At 40.9% G+C, this 14,988-nt stretch overlaps 1 protein-coding gene across 2 annotated transcripts in view; it reads left to right on the forward strand.

Annotated features, from left to right (window-relative positions):
• Positions 1-8: 8 nt before the first annotated feature.
• Positions 9-14,988, forward strand: part of LOC126470908 (intraflagellar transport protein 88 homolog) — a 98,416-nt gene continuing 83,436 nt past the window's right edge. For both annotated transcript variants that reach the window (XM_050098941.1, XM_050098948.1), the window contains exon 1: positions 9-182. The gene's annotated coding sequence lies outside the window, so the exon portion shown is untranslated. The remainder of the gene's footprint in view (positions 183-14,988) is intronic.

The raw sequence follows: 14,988 nt of genomic DNA on the forward strand, positions 1-14,988 counted from the left end.
GAATAAGCGTTCCTTATGAACATAAATAGTTGGGGGTGCGATAAATTGTAATAACTTTGTGATCGTAATTTATCTGGATGTTTCAAAATTTATTTTGGAAATAAGTTGTAAGCTTAAGGGAATGCTGTGCCGATTTCAGCAGTGTGGAACAGAGACATATGTATTAACATCGAAATCCGAACGTGAGTCCAAAGAAAATGACACTTGTATAGCACTCCCGTTAATAACAGTAATTCAGAAACAGTTGCACAATATTCTTGGTACAAATTACAAATAAAAACTCATATTTATATGAATGTAAACAGAAGTTATCAGTACCTAATAACAGTGAAGTAGATCCGTTTATTTACTTATGACAAAGTTCAGTATACGTACTTTAACTGTAACCGTAGCTAGCCAGTTACAGCAAACATTCCCAGCAAAATTTGCAAAGGTCGTGAAACTATTGATCAGAATATATTGCAGCCAATATGGTAGTTAAATAAAATAATGAAAAAAGAACGAATGAGAAACATGCAGAAAAATACTCTCACTTCATAATTTGGTAAGAATTTGGCTGTAATCTCCCAAATCAAAAATTCTCAGGACATTGACTGTTGAAACAATATTCGCGGTACCGTGAACGTTTATTCCGTCAAAAGAGCCTATAGATAGCAAATGTAAAGATTTAGATATGAAGAAGTTTGTTACCTAAGCCATACTTCCTTTGACAGTACGCCTGTATGACCAGAAAACCTGGATGAAATATTTAAGTTGTAACTATTTACCCACACTTTGTTTCGTCGCCACATGATGATGAATTAAAACAGAATAACAGTATATAATTTTAATATATGCAAGCACACGACAAATGAAGATTATGCTCCCAGGATGATACATATGCATGGGATATACATACTGATAAATAACACAGGGAAATGAGTAAAAACTTACATACTACTACAATGTGCTCAGTGTTGTCATAACACTATCACTCTTCAAATGTAGCAGTAATGCAGTAAAACTAATTCACATTTAACAAATGAATGTGCAGTATATTTTTAGGTCTTGAGCTTGGTTACTCATTAACTTATTAATTCAAATTTGTGATTTGAGAAGGTTTTAAGAAATGGAATACGGCAACTTATACTAGTTTGGATATTCATCAACAGATAATGGAAGCAGTCTTAATATGTTGACTGTTGCTCGCCTAGTTATGGATGTTTCACTGCACGTCAGTGGCTTCAGACATGAGGCTCTGCTGTGGCTGTTGGTGGGCCAAGTGGCCTCGTAGAACTCAGCAAGTTAAGAGTAGTATGATTTAAGCAGCAATTATCCCGGTGGTGACTGCTTTAAAGTTCTTGTCACTTATCCTTGAATGCTCATGAATGGTTGATACCGAGGTCAGTTCAGACTGACTTTAGAAGTATCCTTGAATGCATGGACTGTCAGCAGTTTGTTTCTCTCATAGAAATGTTGAAGTATCTAAACTCACAGAAGATTGTATGAGAGTGATGTCCATCACATAGAAATAGGCCTATTTGTAAAATCTCAAAGACTAGGCCTAGTGTCTCAAAAAGTTTAAGGTTGTCCTGCAACTATATATTTATATTCATTGTGGCTCCTGATAAATTGACTGCATCAATTATTTATAGAAAAATTGTATTGATAGTTACAACTATAGTCAAATAAAGATAGAAAATCTTTGGATTTATTGAAAGCTCCTATGTCACTTTGCCAACTCACAACTAGACTGTCACCTTTCCACCTAACCTAGACCTCAGGTTACACTCTAGATTAGTCTGCACCACAACCTGCACACAAAAAGTATTTTCTGCATGCAGTTCTCATTCTGTTTGTGCACATAGTATGTCACACACCACATCACTGTTATGTCACAGGATTAAGACATCATATAGTATCAGTAGGTTCAGTTAACTCAGATCCATCACTTTCCAAGAAATACCAAATACAGATCCCTCCATTTCTTACTGACTGATTTGTAGATTTTTTTTTCATATTTAGTTTTTTTTTTATGATAGTACAATGTTGACTGCTTTATATGAGTTACCCTCCTGTCCACAACTGATGCATTGTAGTATCAGAACGGCAGACATATGCCTTTTGTTTGCATTTCATGATGTGTTATAAAAGTTTGCTGATCAGACAAGTTACTTATACAATGTGAAACTCTCCACTATAGTTTTTGCCTCAAGAATGAAACTTATTCTTTGTGCTTCCTCACACCCGAACTTCTTGCTTTGACACACACACACACACACACACACACACACACACACACACACACACACACACACTCTCTCTCTCTCTCTCTCTCTCTCTCTCTCTCTCTCTCTCCATTCAGAGACATGAAGATGTTTCTTGAAGTTTATTTTCCCTTTTATTCCCATCTACATAAATTACCTTCAAGTTAAGTGTTTTAGAATTTAGAAATGTTACTGTATTATAAATAATTCAGGATTAAAGAAGGCCATTCACCGGATAACAGAAGTATTAAGTCTTCGACAAGCACAGACAGAACTTTCTGTGTGCCTGTCGATGGCTCAGTGCTTCAGCTATTTGGTGAGGGGTCTTCTTTACTCCTAAATCATTTAAGTTTTACCAGAGACTGGTATACCACCCATCTGCTTTGACCAATGATGTCATCACAATGCCAAAAATCACTGTTTTGAGCATATTCAAAACAGCTGCTAAAACATTGATCGTAACACTTGCAAAAATATAGATAGCACACAAACCAGTTCAGTGACTAAATCCAATGAAATTAGTGGGACAACTGCAAAAAATGGGAGGGTTTTGGGTGGTGACAAACCAAGAATTCAATAATAAAAACAAAAACATCATTCTAGATGCAGCATTCTGCAAAAAACAAAACACTCAAAAGTGCCAAAAAATAAAACCCAAAAAACGTTACAAAACATACCATAAGATCACAGCATCCGAAACTCCAGTTAACATATATAGCTCAACCATACACTAGGATTCAATTTTCTGCCTATGTTTTACCTTCAGTATACCTGTATGTGGAACACAGCTACTGTTACATCTAATAATAAACAGCAATTTTAAACTTGTTTGAAGTACGAGGGTTATTCCAAAAGTAAGGTCCGATTCGCCGTAACTATTGAAATTTGGCGCCAATGACAAAACACGCATGCGCGCCGACTCCCGGCAAGCCTTGCGCGTCAAACGCCGCCATTCGCTTTGTTACTGTTGCTGAGTGTAGTTCACAGTGTCACTTTACAATGTTTAAGACAATTGATCAGCCCGCCGATTGTGAAGTAAGGGCAGTGATACGGTTTTTGTCTGCAAGAAACAATTCAGCGGCGGAAATCCATCGGCAGATTACTGAAGTGTACGGTCCTAACATAATGAGCGACAGTGAAGTGCGCAAGTGGGTGCGAGCTTTTAATGAAGGACGGGACAATGTGCACGATGAACCACGGTGTGGCCGACCATCAGTGATTTCAGACGATTTGGTCAATGCGGTTGACAAAAAAATTCGTGAAGATCGCCGATTCACTATTACAGACGTAGACATGCATTTTCCGAATGTGAGTAGAACAACTTTGTACAGAATTGTGTCTGAACATTTGAAGTTTCACAAATTGTGTGCCCGTTGGGTTCCCAGGCTGCTTACTGAGCCCCAACGAATGAAAAGAATGGCTTTTGCTCTTGATTTTTTGGAGCGATATCATAAGGGAGGAGACAGTCTTTTAGACAATGTTGTCACAGGGGATGAGACATGGGTTTCTCACATCACTCCAGAGTCTAAACGTCAGTCAATGCAATGGCGTCACACGTCATCGCCAGTCAAGGTCAAGGCAAAGCAGACAATCTCAACACGTAAGGTTATGGCGACTGTGTTCTGGGATAGACGTGGAGTATTGTTGGTCGACTTTATGGAGAGAGGAACAACGATTAATAAAGCCGCCTACTGCGCTATCCTGACTAAACTTCGACGTGCAATCCAGAATAAGCGACGTGGTCTTTTGTCGTCTGGAATCTTGTTGTTGCATGACAATGCCAGACCCCACACTGCAAATGAAACGCAAGCTCTGATCAAGAAATTTGGATGGGAACAGATGGACCATCCTCCTTACAGTCCGGACCTGGCGCCAAGTGATTTCCACCTGTTCCGTTACTTAAAGGAGTTTCTCGGCGGCAAGCGCTTCGACACAGATGAAGTGAAAGAAGCAGTTAAGGACTGGTTATCGTCACAGGCGGCCGATTTCTATAACATGGGCATTCAAAAGCTTGTTGAACGATGTGACAAATGTTTAAATAAGTATGGAAGTTATGTAGAAAAATAGATAAAGATGTAAGGAATGTAAATAAAACAATTGTTTTGAAAAAACATTTTAGTTTTGATTTTTTTTTTATAACCGGACCTTACTTTTGGAATAACCCTCGTATTTGTTGCCACCCCCCCCCCCCCCCCCCCCCCCACACACACACACATAACTACAAAAGGTACACTACGTGATCATAAGTATCCAGAGACACCCCCAAAAACATACGTTTTTCATATTAGGTGCCTTGTGCTGCCACCTACTGCCAGGTACTCCATATCAGCGACCTCAGTAGTCATTAGACATCGCGAGAGAGCAGAATGGGGCACAGACTTCGAATGTGGTGAGGTGACTGGGTGTCACTTGTGTCATATTTCATACGTGAGATTTCCACACTCCTAAACATCCCTAGGGCCACTGTTTCTGATGTGATAGTGAAGTGGAAATGTGAAGGGACATGTACAGCACAAAAGCATACAGGCCGACCTCGTCTGTTGACTGACAGAGACTGTTGACAGTTGAAGAGGGTCATAATGTGTAATAGGCAGACATCTATTCAGACCATAACACAGCAATTCCAAACTGTATCAGGATCCACTGCAAGTACTATGACAGTTAAACGGGAGGTGAGAAAACTTGGATTTCATGGTCGAGCAGCTGCTCCTTAACCACACATGACGCCGGTAAATGCCAAATGATGCCTCACTTAGCGTAAGGAGTGTAAACATTGGATGATTGAACAGTGGAAAAATGTTGTGTGGAGTGGCAAATCATGGTATACAATGTAGCGATCCGATGATAGGGTGTGGATATGGTGAATGCCCGGTGAACTTCATCTGCCAGCATGTGTAGTGCCAACATAAAATTCAGAGGCGGTGATGTTATGATGTGGTCGTGTTTTTCATGGAGGGAGCTTGCACCCCTTGTTGTTTTGACTTACTTGACTTAATTCCTTTGGCACCTATGGGGGCATAGGGCGTCCAGGAGAACCCACCATCCGTCTCTGTCTTAGGCCATTTGCCTCAATTCTGCCCAGGTCTTGCCAACTCTTTTTGCTTCCCCTTCCACTGTCCTCTAACATGTGCCCCTGGGTATTCCTCTCTTCCTTGTTCCCTGGGGATTCCATTCAAATGCCTTTTTCTCGATAGCTCCATCTGGTTTTCTCAAGGTGTTCCCCAACCAACCCCACTTTCTCTCTCATATCTGGTCTTTTGTAGGTATCTGGTTTGTTATTCGCCAGAGCTCCTCATTACATATTTTTTCTGGCCACCAGATATTCATGTGCGTCAAAGACATCTATTTATGAAGCTTTGTAATTGGGATGTTATCTTTTTATCCATTTTCCAGCTTTCACTGGTATACAGAAGGACAGCCTTCACATTTGTATTAAAAAATACAGATTTTTGCTTTGTATGTGATATTTCTATTTTTCCATATTGGATACTTCTGTTGTATGAAGGCAGCATTTGACTTTTTACTGTGGTTTTTCATGCTATCTCCAGCTCCACCATCTCCTGTCACTATACTACCCAGATACAGGAATGAGTTGACAGTCTCCACCTGCTGCTCCCCTATTAACAGTGGCACCTCCATGTTCCCTGAATTTACTCTCATTTCCTTTGTTTTGCCTGTATTTATCGTGAGGCCAGCAGTCTCTGCTTCTTCTTTCAGTAAGTTTAATTTAGCTTGCATATCAGTCAGCCTTTGAGCTAATAAAACTATGTCGTCTGCAAAATCCAAATCCTCCAGACGTTCATGGATCCTCCACTGGATTCCTCATTTCCTGCCTGCTGTGATTCTTCCATAACTGAGTCTAGAACAAGTAGACAAAGTGTTGGTGAAAAAATGCATCCCTGCCGGACTCCAGTTGTTAATTTTATGGGCTCTGTCATATATCCCTTGTGGAGTATGCAACATTTGTAGCCATAATATAGATCTTCTGTGGTATGCCATACTTCTGCAACACCTACCAGAGCACTTTATGTTTCACGGACTCGAAGGCCTTTTGAAAATCAATGGTTGCTTGGAATTCTTTGCTTTGCTCTAAAATGATCCTAAGAGTGTTGATAAGATCAACACAACTGCGTTGTGCCCTAAAACCAGCCTCTTCTTTACGCAGTCACTTTTCAAGAGACACTTTAATTCTGTTAAAAATAATTCTGGTGAGGAACTTACTGGGCACTGACAACAATGTAATACCATGCCAGTTGTTAGAGTCTGACGAATTTCCCTTTTTTTGGGAGCTTTGCCACCAAACCATTTTTCCACTCCTTTGGAGATTTCTCTTCAAGCCAAATATGCTTCAGCAAGGGATGGAGCATTTTAACAGTACTTTCAGTATCATCTTTTAAGAGCTCCGGTGCTATGTTGTCTAGGCCTGGAGCCTTTATATTCTTTATGGTTTTTAAAGCAATCTTAATTTTGTCCATTGTGGGGCACTGCAAATTTATATATTGATCGTTCCTCTGGAACATCTCTTACCTGGTCCTCTTGGTTGTCATCCCAATTTAACAGTTGCTTGAAGTGCTTCTCCCATTTCTGTAGCTGTGCCTGTTGAGTTGTAAGCATCACCCCATCCTTGTTCTTAACTGGTCCTTCACGTCTGAAGTTCTTCATTGACAACTGTTTGGTTATATTGTAGAGCTCTTTCATATTACCTTGTCTTGCTGCCTCTTCTGCTGATTTTGCTTGCTCATCTATCCTTTTCCTTTTATCTTGACATAGCCATATTTTCACTTTTTTGTTCACCTCTGTGTATTCTTTATGCGTTTCGCTCTTCTGCACTCTTGTCTTACAAAGATTTAACTTAAGTTTTAGTTCTTTCCTGGGGCTGATTTCATTCCATGTACCATCGGATATACATTCCTTCCTTGGATGTGCCTTAAATCCTAAGATTTTTTTCTCCCACATCTAAATAACTGCCTTTGATTTATTGCCAAGATGTTTCAATTTCCTCTTCCATAATGTTTTCTTGAGAGAAGACCTGGAATCTGTTTTGTAGTTCAAGGACAAATGTTTCTTTGATCTTTTGGCCTTTTAACCTTGCCACATCTATTTTCTTCCTCCTGTGATTGAGCTTGGTTCTATTTGCCACTATCTTCAGTCTGAATTCCTCCAAAACTAGGTGGTGGTCACTTCCAATGCCTGCTCCTCTTCTATTTCCGACATCTAACAGAGAGTGTCAGAACTTGCAGCTTATGACTATGTGGTGTATTCGATTTTCGGTAACATGGCCTGGAGAAACTCACGTTATCTTATCTCAGTTATGATGTGGAAACAATGTGCCTCCAATGACTAGATCATGTTCAGCGCACGTATCTATCAACAGTTCACCGTTTACATTCCTGATCCCCACACCATGCACACCCACGATATGTTCAAGGCCTTCATTCTGAACCAACTTTTGCATTCAAGTCACCCATTAAAATTTTTGTGTACCTAGAATTTGTTTGTCTTAGTACTCCGTTAAGCTCTGTATGAAATGCATCTTTTAATTCTCCTTTAGTATTTCAGTAGGTGCATAGCATTGAATTACAGTGACGTATCACACATTTGTTTTAAAGTGTGCAGTTATTATCCATTCTGAGACTGGTTTCCACTCCAGTAAGCTCTTCTTGCTGCTTGTAGATAGTAAGAACTCTACAACATTCCTATGCATCACACCCTCACCTATCTGACCCGCATGCAGCAGCACTCCACCATTTTGTGTTTGGAATTCCCCTGATTCTGGCCACCTTATTTCACTTAGTCCCAGTATATCTAGTCGATAGTTCCCCGTATCTTTTTCAACCTGTCTTAGCCTCCATGCCTCTCTCAACATTCTTACATTCCAAAAACCAATACAGGTTTTCCTTTTCAGGCCAAAGATTATATCCTTAAGATCCATCCAACTGTTTCTCCTTTTAGTTTCTGTGATCTGTGTTTTTTGGTGGTGCGGGTTATCAGTCCACAGCCCCCGAGTGTTCTGGTGAGGCTGCCACCTCATGGCCTGGACACCTGCCTAGGTTTTCTTTCAAGGCCTTACCCCTTAGATAGCTTGTTTTCACCACAACTATAGAACGCTATCCATACCTTCACAGTAAGGCCTACGTGCATCAACATTGTCCTGGTTTCCAAGGATCTTCTGCTGTCCACATTAGGGGACTATGTCTGCTGCCACACAATCACAGAGAGGAAAAGGAAAGGAAGGGAGGGTATAGGATGGGATAGAGTAGAATAGGACAGGACAGGGCACTAGAAGGGACGTTGTGAGACACACTTCGTTGGGATCCTCTATGGAGACCCGTCCAGTTTGGGAGGCCCTACTGGTAGTTACACTACCACCAGTGTAGCCCTCCACTTCATTGGATCACACAAACCCCTTTGCCCACACGGATAGTGTTTCATTAAGGTGGTGTCTCCTGAGGGGGTCTTGTTGTTTTGCTTGGCACTATCACAGCATAGGCCTACATCAATGATTTAAGCATCTTCTTGCTTCCCACTGTTGAAGAGCAATTCGGGGATGGCAGCTGCACCTTTCAACACAATCGAGCACCTGCATAATGCATGGCCTCTGGCGGAGTGGTTACACAATAACATCCCTGTAATGGACTGGCCTGCACAGAGTCCTGACCTGAATCCAATTTCGTGCCAGACCTCACTGACAGACATCGATACCTCTCCTCAGTGTAGCACTCCATGAAGAATGGGCTGCCATTTCCCAAGAAACCATGCACCCCTGATTGAGAGGGAAACTGTGAGAGTGGAAACTGTCATCAAGGCTAAAGGAGAACCAACACCATATTGAATTCCAGTATTGCCAGTGGAGAGCACCATGAACTTGTAAGTCATTTTCGGCCAGGTGTCCGGATACTTTTGATCACGTAATGTAGTAGCCCAGTCTCCTGTTAACCTGTATAGCTCAACTCTATACCAGGGTACCAATAAACCCCCTACATAACTACAAAAGCTGCTATCCCAAGCATTTCACTTTCACTCCAATACAAACACATTGTGGCTCAATGATGTCATCTAACACATCATAGCAGAGTGCAACTATGTCACAAGTCAAAGAAGATGGGTGGTGCCCTACAGCCCCGTTTACTATCTACCAGAAATACCCTGCAATATTTAACCTGGTACAAAACATGCATTATTCCTACTGCATATGCATTGCGCCCATAACATCCTCAAGCTGTATGTACTCCCAGGGTGTGGACAATGGGACAATTGACAAGCACCTTAAGGAGCTCAGCCAATCATGGCTGGATTTAGATTTAGGAAACCCAAGTTTCCAAGCTGGTGCTGGACGAGGCCATCAATCCTCTGTTATTGCGAGCTCTTTGGATGCTTCAGTAATTACAGTAGGACATGACAATGGAACATTGTAGGTTACAGAAAACTGAGATCTTGGGTTTAATCAAGCAGATTGCAATGACAGAAGTTGTTGTTCCCAAGTGGGATGAGGGGAGGGTGTCATTGATAAGTGTTCTGAAAGGTTTTATGGGACGTGCCACAATTTCACCTACTGTGCCAACCTGTTCATCTCATAGTAATGTCAGGTCTAGTGGTCAAGAATGTGCCTGGAAACTGAGATGTCATGGTATTAACACTTTGCGTACGGCTCACGTAGATTTATGTGTTTTCATGTCCGACTGTTGTGGATGGATAACGTAAATTTACGTTTTTCATTCTGCATGCATTTTCGTAGACCTGTTGCTAATGTCGGGAACGATTTCAATTTAACTAAAAGTTATATATGAACTGGAGGGTTCAGTACAGTGAACAACAGTATGAATTTATTTTTATCTTTTGTCCTACTGCCAACAATCAGTACCGTGAAATATTTGGTTTTGTATATAGTTGTTGCCTTGTGCGGTATGGTGCGAAAACAGTTGATGGTAGGCGAGATTCTTGCTGAACTGTTTGCGGTCAATTGTTATGATGTACCAAGTGATTCAGATGATGTTACTAATAGTGGTAGTGGAAGTGAAGGAGAAAATAACATGGCTCTAATCAACCAAAGTACGATAATTGTGAACGGTTTAGATTATGAAGCTTCTGACAGTGAAAACTGGCTGAAGATGGAAAAGACCATTATTTTAGCAACATGTAGAGGAATTCCAGGTGTAAAAACCCTTCCCAATGTGATCAGTAGTGTTATAAGCACTGTGGAATTATTTCTAGGGGATGAATCGTTTGATCAGATGTCGACACGATCAAACTTGTATTATGAACAAAACAAAAACCGTTATAAAGAATCTTCCAAGTCTTCAAATGTCCTTTTTGTTGAACTGAAAAAAATTCTGGGCATGATTAAAAAAGATTAGTCAATAAATCTTCTAATAGAGACACCGATTTTTGGCAAGCTAATGAGCAGAAATCAATATGAGCAGATATGGATATTGTGGCATTTCAGTGACAATTCCGTACAGAGTGGTCAGGAAAGCAGGCTCTACAAGACTGAAGCAGTGCTGAAGTACCTCATCAATAAATTTCAGACTGTATACAAACCTGAACAGGAACTTTCTCTTGATGAAGGAATGATACCATGTAGAGGGCGGCTTCATTTACGGACATATAATCCCGGAAAACTTATCAGATGTGGTTTACTTGTTCATACGGATTGTGAAAGTGCAAGTGGCTATATCTCCAATCTAAAAATATACACTGGAGGAGGAGAAAAGGTCCAAGACACTCTATCTCTCTTTACTTGCAGCTCACCTTACCTTATCGTGTGGCACCACATTTATCAAATCAACTGTAACAACTGTATAGCTATTGTCAAAACACTTTCAGAAAAGAAAACGAGAGTTTGTGGCACATTAAAAATCAATAGAGGTCTCCCTCAGTGTCTACAAACAGAAGCCAAATCTCCAAAGAAAGGTGACACTACATTTCGAAGACAAGGTGACATTTTGCTGCAGGCATGGAAAGATGAAAGGGAGATGAGAATGATAATAACAATTAATGGTGTATCCTTGGTTGCGATAAGGGGTGGGGTGGGGGGAGGGGAAAAAAACCACACAAGAGGAAATCATACAGAAACCAAAATGCATTCTGGTGTACAATAAATTTATGAAAGGTGTGAACAGAGCTGATACATATCTTCCATATTGTGGGATAATGCGGAAAACCAATAAATGGTGAATGAAAGTGGCTTTATTTCTAATAAATTGTGCTTTTGTAATGTGTTAAATCCTGGACAGACCATAGAATTTTTGATCTGCCTTTAACCACTAGCCTTCACCTCTCAAAGTTGTAAAGATTCTCCAGAAATGACACATGGTTCGGATTCTAAATTAAACTGTTGATCCCATTTCCTGGTAGGATTACCAGGATAAGTTTGGAATACAGGGAACACAGAAGTTGCCAAAGAGACTTCCAGTTGAAAGATTTACACTAAGCCATTGAGCAACACAGAATTATTGTAACTCAGAGTAGCACAGTGTGCACACAGTGTGCTCATTTATTTGGTGGATGTACTCCAACTGTTGTCTTCCCCAGAAGCTTTTAACATCTGTAACTTTCTCCTTCTCCAGGAGCTAACAACTCTTGTGAGTAATGTGCATGGCAAGTAAGGGGCTTCAAGCCATTGAGATTCTTCTTCCTTTCCTTTATTGCAGTCTTACTCTCTGCCTCTGTTGTTTCTCAGACTTAGTCTGTAGGACAGGCTCCCTGCTGACGACTAGCTTGTTCATAGGGTGTCAACTATGGTTTTTGCCACATTGTTTTCTTATTTTACACCACATATTTTGGTTAAATTACATTTGTCCCCACTTTTGAGTTTGATCTGCAGGGAAGGTTGCCTAATACCAAAAATAGTAACCAGCCCATGTGGGGTGTTGTCAGATATGTGTAAGATGGCAGCCAGTGTCTGTATGCTCTAGCTGTTTTTTCAGACAGACAGGAATTATTTGGTGCAGATTGTTATGACCCTAAGAACTTTTCCTCCTTGGCTACACCAAGTTTTTTTTTGTGGAGAATATTGAAAAAAATATTTGAAGAAATTTATTTCCTTAGTAAATTATGGAAGTGGTTTTGTCTTAATTATAATGGCAAATCCTACAACATCCCAAGTGTTACTGTCTTGTAAAAAAGTTGATGGTGTATCTATTGCTGTAACACTCCATAACATGGTACAGGGTTTAATTTTGCACTGAGACTCAATGCTGCATATGGTTGAAGAACTGTGCAAAGACTTGGGGAAGCAAGGGATCCATTTATATGGCACATCGAGGCCTGCCTTACAGCAGGGTTGACCGCTTAGCATTCATCCTCACTTCTTAGAGAGATTTACTTCAAGAGAAGACCAAACTCATGATTTACCACTGTGATATGAAACTGTTTTTCCCGTACCTGATGTGGTGCTTTAAATTCCAAATGCTGTGGGCATTTGTTATCCTAATGTACATACAACATAATCTGTGGAGACTACAGTTGACACTCTTCATGAATAACACAATTGCACAATTTCAGCTGCCACCTGTCTCTGTTAATTGCAGACACAACCACCCTCCCCATCATCAGAGTGTGCTACCGTAATTGAGGAAAGTAAAAACCAGCATCTGAATGTCACTTACTGCCTCTCACATATTGAAGCTCAGGAAAAATACTGTCATTTATATTCTGACTCCATGGTATTGGCTTTTTCCACTATTGTGCCCAGGTTGTTGGCATTACTGTGCATATTTTCTCTTTCAGTGTGATCTCTGATAACTATGCAAGTAAATTTGATCATGGAGAGGGTAGATGGAGAGAGAGGCTCTCCCCTCTTGTGGTTCTTGCAACGCCATCTTCAGGGTCCTTAACTCCCTCCAACTGGGTGGAGGGGCAGCCATCTAACAATAACATGGCTCCCTTTTAGAAATTGTCTACCTGAAAATCCTTCAGACCAATGACCCAACATCAACCAGTTGCTAAAGAAACTACAGACTGAGGGTCTGAGGGCTGCATGCTTCTCCTCCATTCCTATATCCGTAGAGGATAAGGCCTTGTAAGATCGACCACATAAAGTAATGAAAAAGGAGATGAATGTTGAGAGAAAACTGCTCTGGTGATCCAGAGGTGCCAGATGCCCTCTCACAACTCTTGTCCCATTTGGCCAAACCAGGACATGCTTAATGTGGTAATCCAATATAACTGCAATCAATATTATGTCCCTTCCTAGAACTAAAAGCTCCTTTTTTGTTATCTGTGTTGCTCGCCATGAATTAAATTTCACTGAAGAACCATCTCCATCTCTTGCGAGGTTACCTGCATTCTTTTGCAACTGTACTGGCATTGAGAGAGAATCTGGAGGAGCCTTTATGTTGATTCTCTCAGATATCTTAAGTGAGTGGGTCCCTTTCCATATGACATTGGAAGCAATAGCAATGTGAATGTGGACATGCCCAGTGATTGCCATTTGTAACATTTACTTACCTTCTGGCAGGGCACTTATTTACCTTGAGAGGACCACCCTAATCGAACAACTTTGCTCCACATCTCTTTTCTACTACTTGTGGATTTCAGTGCACACCAACCTCTGTGACAAAGTACCACATTGTCTTGTAGGGACATTCTAATTGATCAGCTTCTTTCCGATCTTGATCTGTTCCTCCTGAAGGATGGCACTCTATCCATTTTAGTGTTGCTCATGGCACCTTTTCAGCTATCGACCATATGATTCCTTCCCACAGTTTCATGACTTTCCCGCTACAGTCACTACATAATGATCTTTGTAACAGTAACAACATGATGTTGGTCCTCTAACCTCATTGTCACTGCCCAGCAGATCAATTACCAGGTTGGGCCCTACAAGGAACCAACTGGAAGTTGTATATTTCTGCCATCACCTTAGTCACCTTTGTGCCAGATTGTATTAATGAGGTGGTTGGAGATGTCACTGATTCAGTCATCAGCCTGCTGGAACTGCTATCCATCTTTCTACAGGCCCCCTCCACAGGAGACAATGGTGGACCAAATACATTGCAACAGTTATTCAGGACTGTTGAAGGGCCCTGCAATGGCTCAGGTGGCACCCTTCACGTACCATCCTCATTGCTTTTAAATGGCACCACTGCATCTCTGTGGAAATATATGATTTTCGTCCCAGCTGTGGACCAATGTCTGTATATTAGGCTGCCAAACATCCTCTTTCAGGTGCCACTTCTACTCATGCATCGGTTCTCGTGGAACACTTGCGACTCACTTTGCATGAGCACCTCTTCTTACCTGGCTACTCTCAAACACATATAAGGTAAGTTGAAGACATTCCCCTGCCTTTACCCTCTGTCATGCTAAATTATGTGTAATGAGACTTTCGCTGACTTGCAGTTGGTTAAGGATCTTGGCTCGTCGCATAAGAGAGCTCCAGGCAAAAATTCTATTCATAATCAGATGATTAAACATTTTAATGTAACTTGAAGACACCATCTGCTAAGGTATTCAGTCATTTTTGGCTAGAAGGTGTTTTCCCTTAGCAGTGACAAGATAGTAGTACCATCCCATTCCTTAAACCAGGCAAAAACCTGATGTCACTCAATAGTTAGTGGCATCCGTCCATCCTTGAGGGATGATGGTGTAACATACTTGGTTCAGAGTCTGCAGCATCTGCTGTGGCTAAAAAGTCCCACTCGAGAGTGGCAGTCCCTACTGCAGTTTTGACATGTGAAATTTGAGGGACTTCGAACAGAAGCCGCTCTTTTTCTCCGCTTTGTCCTCTTCCTGATTTGTT

Source organism: Schistocerca serialis, chromosome 1, assembly GCF_023864345.2.
Source record: "Schistocerca serialis cubense isolate TAMUIC-IGC-003099 chromosome 1, iqSchSeri2.2, whole genome shotgun sequence".
Classification (NCBI taxonomy): Eukaryota; Metazoa; Arthropoda; class Insecta; order Orthoptera; family Acrididae; genus Schistocerca; species Schistocerca serialis.